Source organism: Balaenoptera physalus (assembly GCF_965194825.1).
Source record: "Balaenoptera physalus genome assembly, contig: HAP1_SCAFFOLD_1260, whole genome shotgun sequence".
NCBI lineage: Eukaryota > Metazoa > Chordata > Mammalia > Artiodactyla > Balaenopteridae > Balaenoptera > Balaenoptera physalus.
In genome coordinates, this window is record NW_028125536.1 from 60153 (window position 1) to 78777 (window position 18625).

An 18625-nucleotide genomic window follows, 5' to 3' on the forward strand; every position below is an offset into this window, starting at 1 on the left:
CTGGGTATGTAAATTGGCTCAAGCCTGGGAACTGATTGAGGGGCTGTGACTTTCTGTTTTGGTGACACAAGTTAGGGTTTCTGTTCATAGACCTGGAACTCTTCTGCTTATATATTTTTTGGCTGCGCTGTGCAGCTTGTGGGATTTTAGTTCCCTGACTAGGGATTAAACCAGGGCCCTCGGCAGTGAGAGCACTGAGTACCACCAGGGAGTTCCCAGAACTCTTCTGCTTATAAAGACCAAGTAAGAATTTAGTAATTATCCATCTATTTCTTTTCTAGGGACACCATGAGCAACTAGCCGATACCATAGGTCTTTGCGAGTCAGATAATTCTGATAACTGCTTTGGCTCAGCTGTCCGTTACAGCAACCACACTGGTCCCTACCTGCCACCCTGAGATCCCATCATCACCACTGCATTTAAGAATCTGTTTGATGATAACAGATTCCATTGTAAGATACATCTGAATACAGAGAGGAGCAATTGCAGATCTCTTCAAGGTGCTGGGACTCACTTCACAAATTACTTCTCATAGTCATGTTGAAGGGGAATGTCCTCTGGACCCTCCTGAGGTGGGTGAGAAAGTCTTACATGATAAATCAACTCTAAGATTCCCATCTTCCCAAGACTTTGGAGATCTTCCTCTACAGTATCCTAGGCAGTTCTGGCACTTCAACTTCATTTAGTGTAGACACTTTTGGGTGGAAGGAAGTCAGTGATCAATGGTGTTTTTGCCAGTTTCTTCTCACAGTGAGTCCACTGGGCTCTGAAAGCCATCTTGTGGTTATTTTCTTAGTTCCACAGGTACAACTGGAAGAGACATACTCAGCAAACAATCAAACAAACTTAATCTTTTTCTAACCCTTTGAGGTAAAATGTATCTGCTTTGTAGGCTCTTATCAATAAATTCAGCCTGATAGTATTTTACAAGCCTTCATCTTTATCCCTGTATTAGTTTCCTAGGGTGGTTACTGCAAAGTACTACAAACCGAGAGGCTTAAAACAACAGCAATTTATTCTCACAGTTCTTGAGAGGAGATATCTGAACTCAAGTTGTCAGCAGGGCCATGCTTCTCCTGAAGGCTCTTTGGAATAACCTTTGTCTTTTCCTAGCTACCAGCAGCTCCTGGCATTTCTTGGCTTCTAGCTACATCACCCCAATCTCTGCCTCCATCTTCACATATCCTAATTCCTTCTGTGTTTATATATGTCTGCATCCTCTCTTCTTAAATAAGGATACCAGACATTGGATTTAGGACCCACTCTAATCCAGCAGGACCTCATTTTACCTGATTACATCTTCAAAGATTATTTCCAAATAAGGTCACATTGCATTTCCAGTTGGAGAATGAATTTTAGGGGACACTAGTCATCCCACTATAATCCCACACCCTTAACATCCATACAAAATTCGACTGCATATTCTTTTGTATGCTCTGAATTTTTTTAGCATGTGTATTTTACTTTTTCAAATAAAATTAAAGTGGAAAACCCGCCACAGTTCTTTGCCATAAAATGCAAGTATTCTTTCCAGCCAGTTTCTCCCTTTGATGCCCATTACTACATAGTCTCCCTATATTGGTTTCCCTGTCCCTTTTCCAACCTTTTCTCTAACTGCAGACAAAATGACCTTTTAAAATAATCTCCTTCCGATCTTTCAAGGAGGATCAAACACAAGGTTTCCCGTTAGCTGAAGGAGGCTTTTCAAGATCTGGTCTCCAGTACCCTTCTTCCAGGTTCATCTTTCAATAAAACCCCATTATGAACCCATTTTACCCCAGAACCCCTTGTAGGTTTCCGAACTGCCCAAGCCATTCCCTTCCTCCATACTTTGGCCCTGTGCTCTTTGCCCCCTGCACCCATGACTGCTGCTCATCTTTAGCAGCTACTCTGCTATTCCCTCCCTGGACAGGAAACATTTTTGTCTTCTCATCTTTGAAGTCTGTTAATATTTTCCCTTTGCTCTTGCTCCTTCTCAATCAAATTTCCTATTTGGTTTTTTTTTAATAGATTTATTTAATTAATTAATTAATTTATTTTTGCTGCGTTGGGTCTTCGTCGCTGCAGACTTTCCCTAGCTGCGGTGAGCGGGGGCCACTCTTTGTTGTGGTGCATGGACTTCTCACTGCAGCAGCCTCTGTCGTTGCAGAGCATGGGCTCCGGACTTTGGTAGTTATGGCACGAGGGCTCAATAGTTGTGGCTCGCAGGCTCTAGGGCACAGCCTCAGCAGTTGTGGCACGCGGGCTCAGTAGTTGTGGCACACGGGCTCAGTAGTTGTGGCTTGCGGGCTCTAGAGCGCAGCCTCAGCAGTTGTGGCATGCGGGCTCAGTAGCTGTGGCTCGCGGGCTCTAGAGTGCAGGCTCAGCAGTTGTGGCACGTGGGCTCAGTAGTTGTGGCCTGCAGGCTCTAGAGTGCAGGCTCAGTAGTTGTGGCATGTGGGCTCAGTAGTTGTGGCTTGCAGGCTCTTGAGCACAGGCTCAGTAGTTGTGGCTCGCGGGCTCTAGAGCGCAGGCTCAGTAGTTGTGGCTCGTGGGCTCTAGAGTGCAGGCTCAGCAGTTGTGGCAGGCGGCTCAGTAGTTGTGGAGCACGGGCTTAGTTCCTCAGCAGCATGTGGGATCTTCCCAGACCAGGGCTCTAACCCATGTCCCCCGCATTGGCAGACAGATTCCTAACCACTGCGCCACCAGGGAAGCCCCCCAAATTTCCTATTTGAAAGAATGTAGTCCAACAACACACACACACAAGCAGCTACGCTGGCCCACCGGCTGGGTAGGACCGTGTCCCCCTTCTCACGGAGGGGATGGCTGTTAACTCAGCTCTGGAGCGACAAGCGCGGCACCATGCCGAAGGCCAGAGCCCGCCGGGCTCCAGGCTCGGGGCGGGTGGTGACGGCATCGCCCCTGGGAGGCCGGGGAAGCCGCACATCACCCACTCGGACCACATCCCTCGCTCTACAGCCGAGGAAACTCCTCCGGCGGAGGGCGAGGCTCCGAAGCCCAGAGCGACACTGTAAGGCGCCCAAACATGTTAGTGCCCTTCACGCCCCAGGCCGGCCCTCTTCCTCCTCACCGAGGCCGAGTCCCGCCACTTGTCCAGCGCTTTCTCTCTCTCACGCCCGGGTACGCGAGGACGAACAGCTACCGCGAGCCTGAGGTCAATGACCACGCGCGGGGAACTCTGGGGCGGGCCGGCGGCGCGCGGGGGTGGAGCACTCGCCATAGCGCTTCGCGTGGGCGGTCCTCTCGGGCTGCTCGGCCCGCGCAGGCGCATGCGCGTGCGCTTGCGCGTGCGCAGGCGCGTGCGCAGGCGCTGCGCAGGCGCGTGCGCAGGCGCAGGCGCGTGCGCAGGCGCAGGCGCGTGCGCAGGCGCAGCCGCGTGCGCAGGCGCAGCCGCGTGCGCAGGCGCAGGCGCAGGCGCAGGCGCAGGCGCAGGCGCAGGCTCCGCGTCGCAGGACTCCCGGCCGTCGCGGGCCCCGCCCACTCGTCGCGGGTCAGAGGCCGCGGGGCGGGCGGTGGTGACGCGCGCGGAAGCGTCCTGTGCGCCGTCGGTAGCCGGCAGGCAGCAGCGCTGCAGTGGCGGCCACTGCCGGGTGCCCCGACGGGAGGGGCTCCGGATCGCTGGGAGGCGGCCGAACCCCTGCGGCCCCGCCGCCGGCGGAGGCCCCATGAGTCGGGGGACGATGCTTCAGCCCGGAGCGTGGCCGGGGGAGAGCTGTGCTGAGAAGCCGGCGGGGGAGGCGGGGGCCGCGGCGCTGGAGGGCGAGAAAGCGGTGGCCGGGGGGCAGCCGCGAGCCGTGGTGCGGTGCCCGGCTGAGCAGTGAGTGCGGGTCGCGGGGCGGGGACGGCGGGGCGGCGTGGGGCCCCAGGCTCGGCACCCACGGGCGGGCGTGGAGTGGGGTGGGGTGGGCGGAGCAGGAGCCGGCGGAGGGCCCTTCGCCCCCTTGCTTTTAAGTAAGGTCGTCGGTGAAGGCACTTTTGTATCCAATGTGTCCGATGACAAAAGTTTTTCCGGAAGGCGCGTTTTAAAATTCTGGTTATCCAGTACCCTCCCCCGCTTTTATGACATTTCCATAGCTCTAAAGCTAAAGAAATCTCCAGCAACTTGGGAAACAGACTCCAGAAGCATATTATCTTATAACTCACTCCATTAGCGCTTCCCCCCAACCTGTCGCGGGAAGGGACTAAGGTTGTCGCTGTCACAACCCCAGGAAAGCTGAGCCACGCGACCTGTTTGTTCTTGGAAGGCAAGTCTGCGCTTGATGAGCGTCCCACCTGTTGGACAGACTTTGGACGGAGTCTGCCCCAATTCTTTTGCCCGTTAGCTGCTTAACTCGATGTCCCCAACCGCCTTGATTTTCAAATGCGAAAGGCAGTGCTGCTTAGATCAATTCCTTATTGAACTGTAAAGGCGGCTGCGTACATCGGAAGAGTTTATAGTTTCTGCAAGGATTTGGGGGCAGGGGTGGAAGCAGAATATAAACTTGAAGGCTGAAACTTTTCTGCACTTTCAAGTTTTAGTCACATGTAAATGCCTTTGGAATTCCAAAATTGACGAAAGTACTCAGGTAACCAGTTTGACAGAGATCTTAATTGGCCGGAAAGTGTGCTTTTTTCCCCCCCCCATTTCCTAAAAAGGGGTCCTGGGGGAGCTGTTATTGCAGATAATGTATTATAATAATTCTCGCTTGCATGGCTCTTTATCGTGGGCTTTGACCTTCTCATTGAGCACCCAAGCCCCTTGGGATAGTGTTATCCACACTTAATGGGTTAAGATTTAGAGCAGGAGGTCTCAAACTCCTGCCCCCAGGAGCTAGGCAGGTGTCCCATGGGTTCCTGGAGAGCTGAGTCCTATGGGGACAGGGTCCACTAGGTTCCAGCCTATAGAAGATTCCAGATATCCTGACTTTTGTTTGAAATGTCCTGATTTTTATTTTATTTTCAAATTACATCCAGGTGTTTCACTTTTATTTTTTAAAATTTTTTGTCCGTGCCACACGGCTTGCGGGATCTTAGTTCCCCCGCCAGAGATCGTAACCACTGGACTTCCAGGGAATTCCCCTGATTTTTAAATAGTAACCTTTTATTTTATTTTTTAATTGAAACCACTGTGCACGCCCGTGTGTGTGCAGATGTGAGCCCATGTGAGCAGATGTGGCTGCAGTTTTGCTCCCTGGGTTTGAGCCCTACCTGAGACGCTGCAGCGGGTAAAGTTGGGGTGGGCATGGGGGTGGTCTTTGCCTCTGCCCCTTCCCAGCCCGTGCTGGTTCCTGCCTGCAGCTTCCAGGCTGACTGCTGCTACCTCACTTAGGCCCCGGTGGTCTGAGCTGTGCTCCCACCTAGCGGCCCTGGCCCTCAGATGCTGCTTCTCAGCCTCAGCTGTGTCGTGCCCTCCTGGGAGATGCAGAAACTTTGAAGTCCGAACCACGGTCCCCCAAATACACAGAGTTATTTGGCAAGCTTTTCTACTGGAGGTGGTTCCTGGAGTCTGAGCACCTGAGGAAATGGGTCATGGTGCAAAAGGAACACTCTTCCCTGGCGAAAAGGTTTTGTGGCACAGGTGCCTCTTCTCTCTACTGTCAGTAGAATTATGGGCGTGGAGCTGAAGGGAATGTAAACAACCCAGCCTAGGTTTGTCATTTTATCCATTAGGAAACTGAGTTGCAGATTTGATAGGTGCAGCTTGGCCAGGGAGGCACAGGGAGTAGGTTTCAGGGCCAGGTTCCCTGATGCCTGGGTGGGGACCTCCCCCCATGTCTTTCTGGCTTCCTCAGCAAAACTAGGTAGAGGAACATGACATATAATCGTGCAGACTTCACTTTTTTTTTTTTTCTGGAGTAGATATTCCAATTTGCTGTTTATTTACTAGCTTAATTTCTTTTTCTTCCTATTTTTGTTGTCTCTGATGAGCTCATTCTCTTTTAACTCTCATAAGAGAACAAGGGGGAGCCAGGGAAAGGAGGTGAAGATAACTTCAAATATCAGCTTCTGAACATCATATCGTACGTTCTGGGCTTTCCTGTTTATTATATGGGCAGTGGGGCTACTTCTCATTGCACTCTGATATTTTCTTAAGGGCTAGAGAAACTGTACTGCAGCATATAAACATTGCCATTATATAGTTTGCAGTATAATGTGTGCACATCAGTTCTTACATGATGATATATGCAGCCTAATAGTTGAGTGTAGATATAAATAAATAGTGTAATGCCTGAACTAGGTCCTAAAATAGTTTTTGAATCTTGTGCTGTTCTGTCATTGGAGCCAAATCCCTTCTTCCCACCCAGAGAGTTAGGTTTGACGTGCACAGGAATTGAGTAAAATATTTGCATCTGGAAATATGAAACACCATAAAATGCAGATGTTTTGAGATACCCCGCAGAGTCATTTTAATTCATTCAGTGGATAGAAATTACGAATACAAATCACAGCCCAACTTTTGTAGCCATTATATTGTACATTCGGGCTGTGACTCTGAGAGGTGCAGTGAAGGGTAGGGGAAGGGATGGCTCATTTCCTACAGGCTGTACTGTAGGACACCAATTCCTTGTGACTAAGCTCACTGTGTTTTGCAAGGGAGAGAAATAGTGGGGAAGAAAGATGTAAAAATCATATGGATAAGCTACTTCCTAAATCTCTTTCCTTCCTTTCCTTTCTTTCCTTTTTTTCTTAGTTCACTTGAGAGCTGTGGTTGGCTGACATCCCTTGGACAAGCCCTAAGGATGGCTCACAAGATGATTCAGGGTCCCTTTTGAGGAAGTATTAGGTCAGACCAGATTCAGTTGACTTTTTTGGAAATTTCCTCACTCCTCCTATCAGCAGGTCTCCTATACTCCATCCCCTGCTCACCTGACCCACACGGTTGAAACTTATGCTGTGTCACTTCTTCCTCTTAGCTAAGCTAATACTACAGTCCTTGAGGACCAGGATGGTTCTGGGACATGGTTGGTGCAGGCTAGACATGCTTAGGGAATTGAGAAGTGAGACTACTCCATGGTCCTTCTCTGTCTGCCTGACGGTGGGACAGGGTTTGAACCTGGGGTCCACAGGCTGGCTGCGTGTAGAGGGGAGCATGGTGTGTCTGTGTACCCCTCTGAAGTGGAAGGCAAAATTATGCGTGTATGTTTTTCTGGACTTAGGTTCTGAGGAGAGCTGTGGATTCTCAGAAGGGCTGTGAACAACAAGCTGTGAAGCCATTGTCCTCGGGTGTTGCTAAATGTGCTATTGTGCGAATGTGTTTTCCCACCCACCTTAGCAGCCCCGGGGAGCGGGGGGGGCTGTCTTTGATGGGGTAACAGCGACTCCCTCCTGCCCCTTCCCCCTCCTGGGTGTAGAACCTGCTTCAGAGCTGGGATGCCTGAGAAACCTCCTTGTTGAGGGTGTCTGGGTTGTCCCCAGACACCTCTGGGAGTCACGTGGAGTAGCCCGAGCCAGTCATGGAAAGTCCACTTGCAGATCGGAGGTGGAATTTCAGCCTGGGTGCCGGTACTTTCCTGCATTTGATGTGTTGTTCTCTCATCTCTACAACCGCTCAGAGGTGGAGAAAGGCTGGGTTGAGTGGTCTTTGCTTTTCCTGTGCCTGTGTGTTATGGCGCGTGGTGTCACAGTGGTTGACACTTTCAGCAACGCTGCCTGGGCCATTCGTCTTCTAGGACAGGCCAGGTTAAGCATGAACTGCCGCGTTCAAGTCCAGAGAGCTGAGCAGAGTCATACTCAGTTTAGCTTTTTTAGATAACTAAGGGAGGCTTGCTGCAAATGATCCGTACGGGGAGTGGTTAAAGTGCTGTCTGTTAGCTTTGCATCTATGTTAGAGTTCACTTTTTCGTATCATGTGTTTACTTGTATCAGAAATTGAAAAATTGGCTTCACAGAAATGTCTTCTGCTTCACTGAGCCCTGTGTTTTTAGCTTATAGCTTTTGTTTTGGGGAGTAGTGTAATTTTGTCTACGTGTAGTAAGCATTTTAAAATTAAGTTTTCAAACATTTATTGTTATCCAGGTCTTTGAAAAGAGCAAGAGGAAGGTTATAATTTAGTAGACAATGTCATGTAACCTACTCAATGGTATATATTGCCTTAATATTGAGAGTAAAATAATTCATCTCTGAGAGAAAATGGGAGCTTGAAAATACTTTAAAGTAACATTATGCTACTAAACTAATAATTTTCTAAGTAGGAATTATTAGCATTTTGGTTTTAAAATTTAACCTCCATATTGTTCTCCATAGTGGCTGTATCAATTTACATTCCCACCAACAGTGCAAGAGGGTTCCCTTTTCTCCACACCCTCTCCAGCATTTGTTGTTTGTAGATTTTCTGATGATGCCCATTCTAACAGGAGTGAGGTGATACCTCATTGTAGTTTTGATTTGCATTTCTCTAATAATTAGTGACGTTGAGCATCTTTTCATGTGCTTCGTGGCCGTCTGTATCTCTTCTTTGGAGAAATGTCTATTTAGGTCTTCTGCCCATTTTTGGATTGGGGTGTTTGTTTCTTTGATATTGAGCTGAATGAGCTGTTTATATATTTTGGAGATAAATCCTTTGTCCGTTGATGCATTTGCAAATATTTTCTCCCATTCTGAGGGTTGTCTTTTCGTCTTGTTTATGGTTTCCTTTGCTGTGCAAAAGCTTTGAAGTTTCATTAGGTCCCACTTGTTTATTTTTGTTTTTATTTCCATTACTCTAGGAGGCGGATCAAAAAAGATCTTGCTGTGATTTATGTCAAAGAGTGTTCTTCCTATGTTTTCCTCTAAGAGTTTTATAGTGTCCAGTCTTACCTTTAGGTCTCGAATCCATTTTGAGTTTATTTTTGTGTATGGTGTTAGGGAGTATTCTAATTTCATTCTTTTACATGTGGCTGTCCAGTTTTCCCAGCACCGCTTATTGAAGAGACTGTCTTTTCTCCATTGTATATCTTTGCCTCCTTTGTCATAGATTAGTTGACCATAGGTGCGTGGGTTAATCTCTGGGCTTTCTATCTTGTTCCATTGATCTATGTTTCTGTTTTTGTGGCAGTACCATATTGTCTTGATTACTGTAGCTTTGTAGTATAGTCTGAAGTCAGGGAGTCTGATTCCTCCAGCTCCATTTTTTTGCCTCAAGACTGCTTTGGCTATTCGGGGTCTTTTGTGTCTCCATACAAATTTTAAGATGATTTGTTCTAGCTCCGTAAAAAATGCCATTGGTAATTTGATAGGGATTGCATTGAATCTGTAGATTGCTTTGGGTAGTATACTCATTTTCACAATGTTGATTCTTCCAATCCAAGAACATGGTATATCTCTCCATCTGTTGGTATCATCTTTAATTTCTTTCATCAGTGTCTTATAGTTTTCTGCATACAGGTCTTTTGTCTCCCTAGGTAGGTTTATTCCTAGGTATTTTATTCTTTTTGTTGCAATGGTAAATGGGAGTGTTTCCATAATTTCTCTTTCAGATTTGTCATCATTAGTGTATAGGAATGCAAGAGATTTCTGTGCATTAATTTTGTATCCTGCAACTTTACCATATTCATTAATTAGCTCTAGCAGTTTTCTGGTGGCAGTTTTAGGATTCTCTATGTATAGTATCATGTCATCCGCAAACAGTGACAGTTTTACTTCTTCTTTTCCAATTTGTATTCCTTTTATTTCTTTTTCTTCTCTGATTGCCGTGGCTAGGACTTCCAGAACTATGTTGAATAATAGTGGTGAGAGTGGACATCCTTGTCTCGTTCCTGATCTTAGAGGAAATGCTTTCAGTTTTTCACCATTGAGAATGATGTTTGCTGTGGGTTTGTCATATATGGCCTTTATTATGTTGAGGTAGGTTCCCTCTATGCCCACTTTCTGGAGAGTTTTTATCAGAAATGGGTGTTGAATTTTGTCAAAAGCTTTTTCTGCATCTATTGAGATGATCATATGGTTTTTATTCTTCAATTTGTTAATATGGTGTATCACATTGATTGATTTGCGTATATTGAAGAATCCTTGCATCCCTGGGATAAATCCCACTTGATCGTGGTGTATGATCCTTTTAATGTGTTGTTGGATTCTGTTTGCTAGTATTTTGTTGAGGATTTTTGCATCTATATTCATCAGTGATACTGGTCTGTAATTTTCTTTTTTTGTAGTGTCTTTGTCTGGTTTTGGTATCAGGGTGATGGTGGCCTCATAGAATGAGTTTGGGAGTGTTCCTTCCTCTGCAATTTTTTGGAAGAGTTTGAGAAGGATGGGTGTTAGCTCTTCTCTAAATGTTTGATAGAATTCACCTGTGAAGCCATCTGGTCCTGGACTTTTGTTTGTTGGAAGATTTTTAATCACAGTTTCAATTTCATTACTTGTGATTGGTCTGTTCATATTTTCTGTTTCTTCCTGATTCAGTCTTGGAAGGTTATACCTTTCTAAGAATTTGTCCATTTCTTCCAGGTTATCCATTTTATTGGCATAAAGTTGCTTATAGTAGTCTCTTAGGATGCTTTGTATTTCTGCAGTGTCTGTTGTAACTTCTCCTTTTTCATTTCTGATTTGATTGATTTGAGTCCTCTCCCTCTTTTTCTTGATGAGTCTGGCTAATGGCTTATCAATTTTGTTCATCTTCTCAAAGAACCAACTTTTAGTTTTATTGATCTTTGCTATTGTTTTCTTTGTTTCTATTTCATTTATTTCTGCTCTGATCTTTATGATTTCTTTCCTTCTGCTAACTTTGGGTTTTGTTTGTTCTTCTTTCTCTAGTTTCTTTAGGTGTAAGGTTAGATTGTTTACTTGAGATTTTTCTTGTTTCTTTAGGTAGGCTTGTATAGCTATAAACTTCCCTCTTAGAACCGCTTTTGCTGCATCCCATAGGTTTTGGGTGGTCGTGTTTTCATTGTCATTTGTCTCTAGGTATTTTTTGATTTCCTCTTTGATTTCTTCAGTGATCTCTTGGTTATTTAGTAACGTATTGTTTAGCCTCCATGTGTTTGTCTTTTTTACGTTTTTTTCCCTGTAATTCATTTCTAATCTCATAGCGTTGTGGTCAGAAAAGATGCTTGGTATGATTTCAATTTTCTTAAATTTACTGAGGCTTGATTTGTGACCCAAGATGTGATCTATCCTGGAGAATGTTCCGTGCGCACTTGAGAAGAACGTGTAATCTGCTGATTTTGGATGGAATGTCCTATATATATATCAATTAAATCTATCTGGTCTATTGTGTCATTTAAAGCTTCTGTTTCCTTATTTATTTTCATTTTGGATGATCTGTCCATTGGTGTAAGTGAAGTGTTAAAGTCCCCCACTATTATTGTGTTACTGTCGATTTCCTCTTTTATAGCTGTTAGCAGTTGCCTTATGTATTGAGGTGCTCCTATGTTGGGTGCATATATGTTTATAATTGTTATATCTTCTTCTTGGATTGATCCCTGGATCATTATGTAGTGTCCTTCCTTGTCTCTTGTAACATTCTTTATTTTAAAGTCTATTTTATCTGATATGAGTATAGCTACTCCAGCTTTCTTTTGATTTCCATTTGCATGGAATATCTTTTTCCATCCCCTCACTTTCAGTCTGTATGTGTCCCTAGGTCTAAAGTGGGTCTCTTGTAGACAGCATATATATGGGTCTTGTTTTTGTATCCATTCAGCCAGTCTATGTCTTTTGGTTGGGGTGTTTAATCCATTCACGTTTAAGGTAATTATCGATATGTATGTTCCTATGACCATTTTCTTAATTGTTTTGGGTTTGTTTTTGTAGGTCCTTTTCTTCTCTTGTGTTTCCCACTCAGAGAAGTTCCTTTAGCATTTGTTGTAGAGCTGGTTTGGTGGTGCTGAATTCTCTCAGCTTTTGTTTGTCTGTAAAGCTTTTGATTTCTCCATCAAATCTAAATGAGATCCTTGCCGGGTAGAGTAATCTTGGTTGTAGGTTCTTCCCTTTCATCACTTTAAGTATATCATGCCACTCCCTTCTGGCTTGCAGAGTTTCTGCTGAGAAATCAGCTGTTAACCTTATGGGAGTTCCCTTGTATGTTATTTGTCGTTTTTCCCTTGCTGCTTTCAATAATTTTTCTTTGTCTTTAATTTTTGCCACTTTGATTCCTATGTGTCTCGGCGTGTTTCTCCTTGGGTTTATTCTGTATGGGACTCTCTGCGCTTCCTGGACTTGGGTGGCTATCTCCTTTCCCATGTTAGGGAAGTTTTCGACTATAATCTCTTCAAATATTTTCTCTGGTCCTTTCTCTCTCTCTTCTCCTTCTGGGACCCCTATAATGCGAATGTTGTTGCGTTTAATGTTGTCCCAGAGATCTCTTAGGCTATCTTCATTTCTTTTCATTCTTTTTTCTTTAGTCTGTTCCGCAGCAGTGAATTCCACCATTCTGTCTTCCAGGTCACTTATCCGTTCTTCTGCCTCAGTTATTCTGCTATGGATTCCTTCTAGTGTAGTTTTCATTTCAGTTATTGTATTGGTCATCTCTGTTTGTTTGTTCTTTAATTCTTCTAGGTCTTTGTTAATCATTTCTTGCATCTTCTCAATCTTTGCCTCCATTCTTATTCCGAGGTCCTGGATCATCTTCACTATCATTATTCTGAATTCTTTCTCTGGAAGGTTGCCTATCTCTACTTCATTTAGTTGTTTTTCTGGGGTTTTTTCTTGTTCCTTCATCTGGTACATAGCCCTCTGCCTTTTCATCTTCTCTCTCTTTCTGTAACTGTGGTTTTTGGTCCACAGGCTGCAGGATTGTAGTTTTTCTTGCTTCTGTTGCCTGCCCTCTGGTGGTTGAGGCTATCTAAGAGGCTTGATGGGAGGCTCTGGTGGTGGGATAAGTCTTAAGACTTATTGATATTCACTCTATCTCTGATTCCCAAACAACAATAGGAGGATTTCAAGATTTCATTTTGCAGCATGATTTTTGTATTTAGTTTCTGTAAACTCCAAAAATCTTATGCTTGAAGAAAAAATATTTTTTCTCCAGGGTCTGGTGGAGACTTGTGCAACTGGACAATGTCATGACAAATGACTGTTAAGTGGACTAGTTTCTGCAACCCTTTTTCATCTTCAAAGCACTCAGCAAAATCTGCTTTATTTTAGTGTTATTAAAGGACTTCAGAAAACATTTCAGAAGAGCTGAAAATAACACCTGTCAAGCTGAATTGGGGGATGGGGATATCTGGATAGATTCTCTAGACAGATGATCCTGAAGAAGTTGTCTGTGCTGGAGCCCTGGAATCCTCAGAGTTCACAGAGGTGACTCACCAGTCCTTCCTAGTGAAAGCTAACAGTTTATGCCTGACAGAGACCACTGTAGTAGCCTCTCTCACAAGGGCAACAGGTGACCACCTTTCCTCGAGAGATTCATTTCTTCTCCCGTGGGTCACAGGCTGGGAATTAACATTAAATTGCAACCTAATCCAACTGGAATGTGTTGATAAGAAAGAGCATACACACTTATAGAGGAGATATAAGAATTAGCTTATATTAGCAGGAGTTGAAGGAATGACCCAGGGATTGCACTTTGGGGGTACTTGCTGAGTAGGCCAGAATATAAGACTGCATAAGCAAGAATTCTCAGGACATGAGGATTTAACACTCAGGCAAGGGCCCCAGAAAATAGAGCTATCTCAACACTCTAGAAGAATGAAGAAAGAAATGTCCCATGTTGAGCAACAGACATAGCTGAGTTGCCATGACAGAATAAAGAGGCTACAGGAAGAGAGAAAGCTGGATAGAATAAATTACGTGAGTCCAGAAAACCTACCAGAGGAGAGGTTTTCAGGAGGAGCCAGAATACATACCATTCGCCAGGGCCATCCAAACTGCATTGATGAGCGGCATCGGCAACACAACAGGTTAAGTGGTAGCGCTCTTCCGTAAGGCTGAGTTGATGACAAGGGAGGCAGTAACAAACTTGGAATTGTTAATCTATGGATCTCAAAATAACAGGAGTGACCTCCAATGTCAGAAAAGCAGCTAAGGTTCATGTGACCTAAAGGTGGTGGTAAAGATAGTGAGCATAGTGTTCCAAAGGGCAAAAGAGACAGGCAGCCAGCTTGGGTGCTGTTAACGTCTTACAGCAAGAAAATGGCACGCATGGCGGAGCAGAAAGAGAACAGTAGTCACTCCAGTAAAAAGTCATAATTCTCTACTCAGTTTCTGGAACTGTGTCTATTTGAAGATCCATAGCTCATTTATTGGTGAAGAGCCAGATAGCTAGAACAAAGGGTTTTTTGCAACAATGCAGTCAGTACATATGACAAGGATTTCTTCAGTTCTTCCGCAGAGAGACATATGGCCTTTTCCTTAGGTGACAGTAAATTAAGGAGAGAGCTACAGTTTGATTCTGAAGGCTGTCTGCTGGCAGAATTCCCTTAAGAGGCTAATTAGCTATGGCCCACCCATATTATAGAGGGTAATCCGTTTTACTCAAAGTTTACCGATTTAAAGGTTAATCTCATCTAAAAAATACCCTCACAGAAACATCTAGAATAATATTTGACCAAATATCTGGTTGCCGTGGCCTAACTAAATTGATACAGAGAAGTAACTATTCCTTTATGTAATATTTTTTCTGTCTTCATTTTCTCCTTCCTCTTCTCTCTGTTCTCTTCTTTCTCCTTCTCCTTCTTCTTAATATCCTTATGCCTTTGTTTGTGTAGAAAGGAGATTAAGAGGTAATAACCAAGAAAGATACATGCAAACACTAATCAACTGCATTCTTATGGTAACCTATAAAGATCAAACTGTGAGAAATCATGATTATTATAAAATAGTGTTATTAATCATGACACAGAGGTTTTGTGTGAAATGAATATTTTGATTTTATATTTTTCACATGCTGATTCTTAATTTACTTCCCAATTAACTTACAAAGTTTTTCAGTTTTTGACGGCAACGATGATTTTTTTTTAAAAAAGTGTTACTCATAGTTTTCCTGACAGCAATATGCAAGAAAAATGCTATGTTTGATAAGTCTGAAACTTACTTAAAAGATTGCGATCTTTACTTCTGTGTTCTCTGTTAAATGTCAGCTATGTTTGGCCATTTACTTAGAGCTAAAATGAGTAGTCAGTTAACCTGATAAGATATAATTCACAGTGCATTTTTCAAGATGATCTGAGGGAGAGTCAGGTGAGGTCCCCAAAGCAAGTTGTGCATTCCATCCTGTTGTTTCATATACTGAGAACTGTTGTTTCGTGAAGAAAAATTCAATCTACGCTTTTTATTATTTAGTTTTCTTGTTATGTAAAGACATGCAATAATATTTAGAAAGGGCTAATTTCTACTTCATGCACTTCTTTGGAAAAGAAGAAGTATGGAATGACAAAACCCTAAACTTTTAGCTAGTTGGCATAACTTACTGATGGGAAAATCTTGATACATTCATTTAACTAAGAAGTATTTTTTGTGTATACTAACTATATCAGGTCAGGCACTGTGCTATACAATGAAATTATTATGGTAAATATAAGGTACATTGTGTGCTTCCTCTTAAAGCTTGTAGACTATGGAAAAGAGATAGAAATAAAAATGTCAAAACCATTATTATAGAATGGGAAGTACGGGGTGTTATTCCCTGGGCCCCTAATTAAGAGTCAGGGAGCTTGATTTATTCAAGTATAGTGGAATATTTAGAAGACAGGAAGAAGTATTCCTGTATCAATTGGTAGAGCAGTCACTAGTATTTTTGTGTCTAGGAGAAAATGCAAACTATCTTTTGGATTACCATTCTTTTTCAGACTTTTCCATGGCCTGGCCCCTTCTCAGTGATGCTGACTGAAAGGGATTAGGGATCTTTTTGCCCCAGAAAAAGTTACAACAGTGGTGGCAATAGCTAGAACAGATAGTGTTGCATCCTGTTGCAGATACTCCTTGAGAGGAGGGGATGATGTTATCACAGATTATGAACCTGGTATCTTCTCTTTGGACGAAAAACATGATTAGAGCCTCTTTCTAGATTGTCCAGAATGAAGTCCACTCACATTAAAGGCTCCAAAGACCTCAGAGGGGAACTCACGAGGAAGCAAGAGGGCCTCTTTATTTGAGATCCAGAAATATCTCCAGGACCTGTTGGTTTGTCTAGATTATTCCTCTGTGGTTATGTTTTGAGTCTTTGCAGCACCAGCCACCCAGGCACAGTGGCAGACCCCCAAAACAGAGACTGGATGTGACTGTGCATAAGAGTTCTAGCCTTGGACAATAAGCGTGAGCCTTTGTGGGACCCTAGAGAATCTTTCCAGGAATATGACTCACTGGATGAATCATCAAAATAGAGACCAAGATTCACTAGAGTGTGCTAGACATTTTTTTTCCAGTTAAGGTTTATTGGAACTCTGTGGTCTAATTTACAATGCTCCAATCTTCCAGCAGTCAAGGAAAATTTTTGCAACTGATATTTTTGTAATTTGGAGCTTCCGGCAAAGGGAGGCAGCTTCCATCCAGACGTGCCCCTTGGGGTTTTGGACTCCCTGGGGTTTTAATGACCCTGACATAACTAGTCGGTACGTTGCTTTTATTTTTTGTTTTGTTTCTGTTGTTTTGGTTGTTGTTTTGTTTTGAAGACAAGGTGTTAGAAACCACAAACACTTTTTTGTTTAATTTTTGTTGAAAGAGGGTAAGATTTAACTGGGTTGGAGATATACACTATCCATTGGGGTGGGAAAAATTACTTTAAAGTTTTTTAATATAATGTATATAGATATACATATGTATAGATATATAGACACATACATACTACTGTATTTGAGGGAGATCTGATTATTGTTATAGTAACCTCTAAATACCTGATCAAGTATTTCAAAATGATTTGCTCAGTGGTCTGTTTAAAATTGTAATTTGAGTTTTTCTTTATAATGAAAATTCCCTGTAAATATTTCCCCTATGTCTGTATTTAGAAAGTGTTATTTCTGAAAATTAATTATACACGAGTAGACCTGTATGTTTATGTTACCTGAAAGATTGATTATAGTAGGTCTATCTATACATTAGACTAAGCATTGAGGGGATGAATATCCTTGTCTGAAGTTTCCAAATCACATCAAAGAAATAGAGCAAAAAATATATATGTAATTAACAATGATACAAAAATATTGGTCACTTTTTACATTTCATAAAGAATCATGGCTACAGATGATTTTAAAGTATTATTACTATTTTTAATTTCAGGCAGTTTTTTTTTTTTATTGGAGTATAGTTAATTTACAGTGTTGTGTGAGTTACAAGTGTAGCAAAGTAACATTTTTTTTGTAATACAGTTTATTACAAAATATTGAGTATCGTTCTTTGTACTATACATAGGTCCTTGTTGTTTATCTATCTTATATATATATAGTAGTATGTATATGTTACTCCCAACTTCATAATTTATTCCTCCCCCCCACATTTCCCCTTTGGTAACCATAAGTTTGTTTTCCCCTTTGGTAACCATAAGTTTGTTTTCTTTATCTGTTAGTTGGTTTCTGTTTGGTAAATAAGTTCATGTGTATCATTTTTTCTTTTTTTAAGTTCCACACTCTAGTAATATCATATGGTATTTGTCTTTCTCTGTCTGACTTAACTTCACTTAGTATGATTAACTCTAGTTCCATCCATGTTGCTGAAAATGGCATTATTTCATCTTTTTCATGTCTGAGTAGTGTTCCGTTTTATATATATATATATATATATATATATATACACACATATATATATACATATATACATATATACGTATATACATATACATATATATATACATATATACATATATACACACATATATATTTATATATATATATATATATATATATATACACACACACATATATATATATACCACATCTTCTTTGTCCATTCATCTGTCGATAGATATTCAGGTTGCTTCCATGTCCTGGCTATTGTAAATAGTGCTGCAGTGAACACTGGGGTGCATGCATCTTTTTGAATTATGGTTTTCTCTAGATATGTGCTCAGAAGTGGGATTGCTGGATCATATGGTAGTTCTATTTTTAGTTGTTTAAGGAACCTCCATACTGTTCTGCATAGTGGCTGTACCATTTTACATTCCCACCAACCGTGTAAGAGGGTTCCCTTTTCTCCACGCCCTCTCCAGCATTTATTGTTTGTAGACCTTTTGATTATGGCCATTCTCACTGGTGCGAGGTGGTTCCTCATTGTAGTTTTGATTTACCTTTCTCTAATAATTAGCGATTTGAGCATCCTTTCATGTGCCTGTTGGCCATCTCTATGTCTTCTTGGGAGAAATGTCTATTTAGATCTCCTGCAATTTTTTTCATTGAGTTTTTCTTTTTATATTGAGCTGTGTGAGCTGTTTGTATATTTTAGAGTTTAATCCCTCATGGGTTACATCGTTTGCAAATATTTTCTCCCATTCTGTAGGCTTTTTTCGTTTTGTTTATGGTTTCCTTTGCTGCGCAAAAGATTTTCAGTTTAACTAAGTCCCATTTGTTAATTTTTGTTTCCATTTTCATTGCTCTAGGAGGTGGTTCCAAAAAGATTTTGCTACAATTTATGTCAAAGTGTCTTCTGCCTATGTTTTCCTCTAGGAGTTTTATAGTATCCACTCTTACATTTAGGTCTTTAACTCATTTTAAGATTATTTTTGCGTATGATGTTAAAGAATGTTCAATTTCATTCTTTTACATGTAGCTGTCCAGTTTTCCCAGCACCAGTTATTGA

The 18625-nt window shown here is 42.4% G+C and overlaps 1 long non-coding RNA gene across 3 annotated transcripts in view; it reads right to left on the reverse strand.

The window, feature by feature from the left end:
- LOC309653822 overlaps window positions 1-3253 on the reverse strand; it is a 46066-nt gene extending 42813 nt beyond the window's left edge. For 2 of the 3 annotated variants that reach the window (XR_014259533.1, XR_014259534.1), the window contains exon 1: window positions 3072-3253. This is a non-coding gene — a long non-coding RNA (uncharacterized lncRNA). The remainder of the gene's footprint in view (window positions 1-3071) is intronic. The other variant, XR_014259535.1, reaches the window with a different exon arrangement.
- Between the last annotated feature and the right edge of the window lie 15372 nt (window positions 3254-18625).